We start from the raw sequence: 7228 nt of genomic DNA, 5'->3' as shown, positions 1-7228 counted from the left end.
ATAGTGTTGTGTTATGTCCTGGATTTCTTGTTTCATTTAATATACTGCTTCCCAAGCCCCGTTACGGTCTTTGTGTGGCAAGCAGTCTATTGAATGAGACAAAAGAATTCCAGCACTTACCGAACATTGTACAGTAGGCTGTGACAAAGGCTGGTCACCAGTAGCTCTCAGGTTCAGAAAAATACATTCTTACTGTTGGGAGTGGTAGGTGATTACATTTAACATGCATTTAAATGACCACCATTAGTGTGTCATTGAACTTCACCACATGCTATTTTATGCAGTTTCTCCTTCAGAGTGTGCACACAACTGCAGGCTCTGGGGACAAAGGAACACTAATGGTTATGTTATGTTAAAGGATATGTATACTGCACACTGTCACCCCCGGAGTGGTCCCCTGGCACTCTAGCGATTTGAAAAGCAAGAGGGTAGGGTAAGTTAGTAGGACTGAGAAAGAGCAAGGGAGCTGTGATGTTCTTTTGGCAGCTTCGGTTCGGTTTACACTTCGCTGGTCTTAGGTGTGTTTTCCGGTTGGTAGCCTTCATGTGCAGTTGTGCCAGGCTATGTGTGGTCTGTTTTGCTGTTGTAGTGTGTTGAAATGCGTGCAGTTTCTTGTACTTTAGAGGTATGGTTGTGTTTAGTTCAGAGTTTGGAAGGTGTATGCAGGTGGGTGAGTGTTTTAGATTAGGAGGGTTGGTTAGTGGCTTCACTATCTAGATAGGACGCATAACCATTCAGATGCATTTTCTTTCAGCTCCTCCCACTACTTGCATGACATGCACAGCACACTTGAGGCCACGCCCATCATTTAGACCACACGCCTTTATTACAGCCCCCGCCGATTTCTCAACCCACTTAAAGAACTATTTCGGTCTTGTGCCATTCAGTTTCCCGGGCCAGCTTCTTACACATAAACACAAATTATGAGACACCCTGAAGATCCCAAAGTTTGTTCCTCTTTAAAAACATGTGTCCCTTCCACCCACTCCCTAAAACATATTCCCCTAAAAAAAATATATATACAATTCAAGAAGGAAAATGGGTGCATCTTTTTGTGTAGGAAAGTGGTGGTCGGTCATTAATTGGTCTGCATTTTTTAGTCCCAAAACAGCTCCCTGGTTTCCATACAGCCTAACCCCACTGCCTGGCTTACATGTGAATGACTCTGTCACACCCTAGTCAAAATAAAAGCCATTTTTAAGCATTGACTAATCATGTAACGAGCTTCTAAGAAGCCGTATTTAAATATTTTCTAAACCCTAGACAGGCATCTACAGGGTTGTGAAAATGTATATTGGCTAAATAGTGAACATTTTCGAAGCGGTTTACTGAATGATTAGCGAACACATGAACTGCTTGCAGAAGATACATGCTTATCACATGGGATTTAAACTTTCCAACTTCTCCCGCCTCTTTGCATGTAGGCCTCCTCCTCTTGTCCTCATCTCGCACAATTGCCTGGCTCTCTGCCTTTCACTTTCCAAGTTTCAACCCTCCCTTCCTCTCAGGTGTGGCGCGAGGATCAGCGTGTGAATGACTAATCCCCCACACTAACGTGAGATGGGGGTTTAGATTCTATTAAAGACAAGGAGGCGATTATTATGCATTACAATCTTTACTCTGAAACCACAGCAGCAAAGAAAAAACTTTTACAAACAAAAAAGTTTCAACAACAGAACTAGATAAAGTTCAATGTCAATGCATGGGGAACTCCCCAAACCTCATGGAGGATAGGTCATACCCTGCAGGGGACCAATGAGCAGGGACCCTCCTTTATATATGTCCATTACTCTAACGCCAACCCCTCTTTCTGCAGCTGACTTGCACCAGACGCCCAATGGAACGGTTGAACTGCGTAGCGCAGAGAAAAAGGATCCAGCGAAACCGGAGATCTCAACCTTTCCGCAGCCTGAAGCAATGAAGAAGTTCTTCTGGATAGGACTTCTCACCCGAAATCACGCACTCCAGAACTTGTAACTGCGATCCACACTCCTGAGCAGAACCTCAACTCGTACCTGTAAGAACAACAAGCAAGAAGGGTGGGTGGTTGGGAAGAACAACAAACCAAAGAATGTTCTCACTTGAACCACCTGTGTACATGCGTATCACAATTGTCATATCATATCATATCATATCCAGGGTGGGTGGGAGGGATAATAATCGCCTCCTTGTCTTTAATAGAATCTAAACCCCCATCTCACGTTAGTGTGGGGGATTAGTCATTCTATGACAAGACAGGAGGCTCATATTATGCAAGTTCAAAGCCCTTGCATCTCATTAGTAAGTACAAAATGATCCAATATAATAGATAATATAATAAAATTAAAGGAAAGGTAACATTTTTTAAATGCTTTCATTAAATCAATCTGTTGACCAATCAGAGAATTGCCCAAGACTAGGTTGCCCGAAAAGCTGTCTTATAAGGCAAAGTCAAAACCACTGCAAGAAAAACAGGAATGTGCCAAATCCAGCGTTCCTTACAGGCCACCAAAACCAACTGGTTAAAAGAGGGGAAAACATTGAACAAAGTTTTCCTATACTAATAGGTTAGGACAAAACCATCTGAAATAAACACCTATGTTGTTCAATCAAATATTCAAAACACTTAAATTCGTACCATTTTTGGGGACCTAGAAAGCAAACCAATGAAAACAAACACCTAGCTCTCCTGGAGATAAAGAAAAGTACCCCATAGGGGTGAAAGTCTTATAGGTTCCATCCCATGCATTAAAGGAAGATATCGCATTAGAAACAGGGCATGTCACAGAACTACACTGGGGAACCAAGAGGGAAAGACAAATCTTCAAAAGGGTAAAATGGGAGTAAAAAATCATTTTTATAAATTTTGTAATAGGACAATCCATCCTGAGCAGAGCTGAAAAGCAATAGAATTAATCTACAATTGTCTTCAGACATATGTGTATACTAAGGAGGGAAGTCTTCTGGAGGCAGAAGCAGAATGGAAGAGAGGGCCCCACCTGAGAAGCTAACCCGTCAAACCGCCAACACGGAGACCCTCAGACCTCCCGAACTCTTGAAGAAGGACTCTGCTACCATGACAAAAGGCAGATATTATAAACCTGATCCTTAAGAGGCCAAACTTGGCAAGAAGAAAAAATGTATCCGACATCCAATCACTACCATTATAGTGATATCTAAACTCCTTTGTAGGTATGCCCGGTGCTTGAACCTTGATCCCTCCTCCCTGGTGATAAATCCCCTAGCGGATCAAAAGTAACCGAAGGAGGACACCAAATTTCCAAAATCTTAGCAAGACTCTAAACTGCAAAGAACTGATCACTAAATGGTTAAACTGAAGGTGTACACCAGAAGAGGTCCAACCTATATTTCAGCCAATTTGCAGATCTTTGAAGCTCACAGCACCCTGAGCTGGCACCTTACTGCAAACAAACTCTTGTGAAAACCCCAAAGGTCCACCTGCCATGCAGGTGACTATGATAATCAAGTCATCAACCAAATATATATCCCAGCACTCTGGTAATCGTAGCGGCAGACACCGTCTGAAAGTTAATGTATAGACTCTGGAACGCATCGTGATAGAGGGTCATAACGTGGATGGGGGATAGTATCACTCCCAGACCCCTCTATCCCACCAAGGGATATTGAGCCTTCCCAAAAGAGGAGAAACCTCCCCCACTTATCCAAAGGAAAAACCTTGCAATCCAGAAAGAAAACTACCCTGAGGACCACATTAAAGCCCCGCTTTACACCGTTAAGAGAAATAAATACCCACTAGCGCCTCTAACCAATCCCCTGACTGGACAGACTCCAGTTAACTTATTGAAATACCAGAGATTAGCACAAAGGAAAGTAGCAGACGGGAGGGAAATGCTCAGTGCGAGTCTGCACTGGTCACCCGCCAGAACTCCTGTAAAAAGGAAAAAACTGAAACCATTGGATACTCCCAGAGGTGTAATATTATGATGCAATCTCCCCCAAGGATGGCAGGAAAACTGAAACCATTGGATACTCCCAGAGGCGTAATATTATGATGCAATCTCCCCCAAGGATGGCAGGAAGGGGAATGAGGGGGAAAGAACTCTGGATAATTATCAATGCCCTGTAAATGCAAGGTTGAGAAGAAATCTGGGACCACTGTCCCCTCAAACCCTGAGGTCTGAGTCACTGTATTCATGTGAGGCTGACTGGCCACTAAGGGAATCAGGGGAAGGAAAAACTAAGCACATTGTCCATAGCAAAACAGTACTTATACAGTACTACGAACCCTCAGGTATATGAGTGGTGCTTAACACTACTACGAGCGTTGTGTGGTGTGAGGTGTTCACTTATCGATCTCAGCAGGATAAAAGACTGATGTAGACCTTTCCAAAATTAGGAACCTGTATCAGAACGGTCAGCACGGATATGAAAACAGCACTCTAAAGAGGTTAAGCAACGCTCATGAGGGTACAGAAGCCTGCGTGTACTCCTCGAGCAGAGGAGAAGTTGCAACACACTGTTAGACGGTTAGCTGAACCATAGGCCAAGCTTTGGGAGGAAAAACATGAGGCAGGCGCCAGCAAGTTATTATTTGGCAACTCGTCTAACTGATACCATCAAGTGTTTCCAAACACTCCATCCAAGTAAAACATGGTTGCTCAACTTGTCATGTAAAAAACTGAACGGTTACCCTCGAGCTGACCCTGTCTCCACCAGAAACCAAAAGAATAAGGAATGTCCAATGGGACAAAAGTAGGGGAGAACAAACGTCCCCACTAAAGAGAGCCTTAAGCCCTACAGACCTCAATAGAGGCATAACGCATCATCTTTATTCTTCCTCATGTTGAGAGAAAATACTGTAGCTTAATCAGCACTGGTATTGGGTGGAGCAATTGAGGTCGGGAATCAAAACCTAAGGAAAGGACTGAGTTGTCCTGAAACTAACTAAGGTAAAGGGTGACAGAATTTTTAACTAAAAGATGAATGATAACACCAGATAGATGGTTAGAGAGGAAGGTACAACCCCATATGGGTCTGTTTACAACCACTTCCACACTCTTTTCTTTAAAGCACTTAATAAATAAAGAATATATAATATATGAAATATATATAAAATATCCAAAGAAGAGGGGTTACGCCCTCACAGGGGACCGAATCCCCGGCCCTTATATAAGCTGATACTCACTGAGCTTTCTGGGCCACTGACAATTCTGAAAAAACGCAAATGTGTTCCAGTCAACACTTAAACATATTGTTTATCAAAGCGTACACTGAGCAAGTGCACCTCAACTGCTCACCCCAGCAGGGTGAGGCAACCAATAGTACACGAGGGAGCACCTCGCAGTAGGAACAAGGCGAAGCCTGAAACCGAGCAGGTTACTGCACGCCTACAAGACCAAACAATGGCGTCAGCCATATGCAGCACCTAAACAAAGCTGCCGACCTTAAGGAAGGAATACACTGAGCAAGTGCACCTCCAACTGCTCGCCCGAGCAGGGCGTGATAATCAGCAGTACACGAGGGGGTAACCTCGCATTAGAACTCAGGCAGAGCCTGAAACCGAGCAGGTTATGGTGCATGCCAGTTAAGGTAATTACCCAAGTTGCCCACTTTAAGGGAGGAAACACTGAGCAAGTGTGCCTCAACTGCTCACCCTAGCAGGGTGTGGACACAGCCGTATACAAGGGGACCCCTCGCAGAAACCCCAGGCAACCTTGCCACCGAGCAGGTGACTGCACCTTTCCAGGGAAGATAACCCAAACAAAAGAAAACTGTCAAGTTGAAGGTAGGATACACTGAGCAAGTGCACCTCCAACTGCTCGCCCGAGCAGGGTGTGATAATCAGCAGTACACGAGGGGGTAACCTCGCAATAGAATCAGGCTGAACCTGAAACCGAACTTATGGCACCTACAGTGAAGGCAAAGCACATAACTTAAGAAATAAGTAAATGAATAAATAAACAAAGAAAATAAAATAAAACTGCCGACTGGCAGTGCATCGGGCTCTTGCGCTGGATGGTCAGACTTTGACCTAACAAACCCACAGTCTATCAGTAAACATTCTTTCTTTCCAGCACTAAAGGTAAGGAAATGTGTTGTGTCACCAGGGATACGAAATTACAAACATTTAACAAAACCACATTTTTACTATTAAAATGTTTGTGCTATAATCTTTCTGAAGAAGTCATGAACCGACCAAATGCCCATTAGGAAATCCCTGCTCAACTGAGCAAAAAAGGTGACAAATACCTCCATTGTAAAATACAATTATTTAAAATATAACAATTAAAATATCTAATCTTAAAATATACAAATAAACATGCGGGTCTTCCTGCATGGGAGACCTGCAGCTCTATATTTGAGCTAACTTGGCTCAGTACTGAAACAGAGGCTTTTGTTACAAACATAAGCCACAGGGGCAGGCCGAACCCAAAGCCTGCAGCACCTGGAATCCCCAGGTGACCATAAATCTGTCAAGGGGCACGAATTCAAACAGGCGAAATGAAGAGGGAACAGTGTAAACAACACTGCTCTCGCGCATGCCGGGAGCGAGTTGATTAATGCACTAGAAACACCTGAGTTTACAAGCGCGAGAAATTTTTAAAGAAGAAATAAATTAGAGAGCTCCCTCGAACTCACAACCTCATGGACTGTAGTCCGAAATTCAACCATTGCACCACTGCTTCAGCTGAAACAGGAAGTATGAGCATAAAACATATTTTCTTTTTGAAAAACACCAAAATGAAACCAACGGCCGCACGCGGCTATCCAGATACATTGTATCAAATACACAAATTCCTTTATAATAAAAGGTAATTAACACATATTTACCATATAAATAATATATGTCATATTCAAACTAATAAAGCCTACTACTGACAAACAATGTAAGACACAACTGAAAGGGGTGACTTAGCTCTGTGGTGTCAGCAGCAAAGAAAGAGGGGTTGGCGTTAGAGTAATGGACATATATAAAGGAGGGTCCCTGCTCATTGGTCCCCTGCAGGGTATGACCTATCCTCCATGAGGTTTGGGGAGTTCCCCATGCATTGACATTGAACTTTATCTAGTTCTGTTGTTGAAACTTTTTTGTTTGTAAAAGTTTTTTCTTTGCTGCTGTGGTTTCAGAGTAAAGATTGTAATGCATAATATGAGCCTCCTGTCTTGTCATAGAATCGATGGCGGATCCAGGGGGCGCTGGGTGTTTCGAGCGCGGAGCTGTGCTGGGGCGCGGAGGCCCCCGCTTCACCGCTGCCTGCTGGAACAT

The 7228-nt window shown here is 43.5% G+C and overlaps 1 long non-coding RNA gene across 1 annotated transcript; it reads right to left on the bottom strand.

Annotated features, from left to right (window-relative positions):
- Positions 1-1596: 1596 nt before the first annotated feature.
- On the bottom strand, positions 1597-6891 carry LOC138447694 (uncharacterized). Its single transcript, XR_011259927.1, has 2 exons — positions 6793-6891; positions 1597-2015 (listed from the first exon to the last, which is right to left on the bottom strand). It is a non-coding gene; the product is annotated as an uncharacterized lncRNA (long non-coding RNA).
- Positions 6892-7228: the final 337 nt, after the last annotated feature.

This window comes from Ambystoma mexicanum, chromosome 3q, assembly GCF_040938575.1.
Source record: "Ambystoma mexicanum isolate Mex_15411 chromosome 3q, UKY_AmexF1_1, whole genome shotgun sequence".
NCBI classification, from domain to species: domain Eukaryota; kingdom Metazoa; phylum Chordata; class Amphibia; order Caudata; family Ambystomatidae; genus Ambystoma; species Ambystoma mexicanum.
This window is presented reverse-complemented; position numbering and strand designations above follow the sequence as displayed.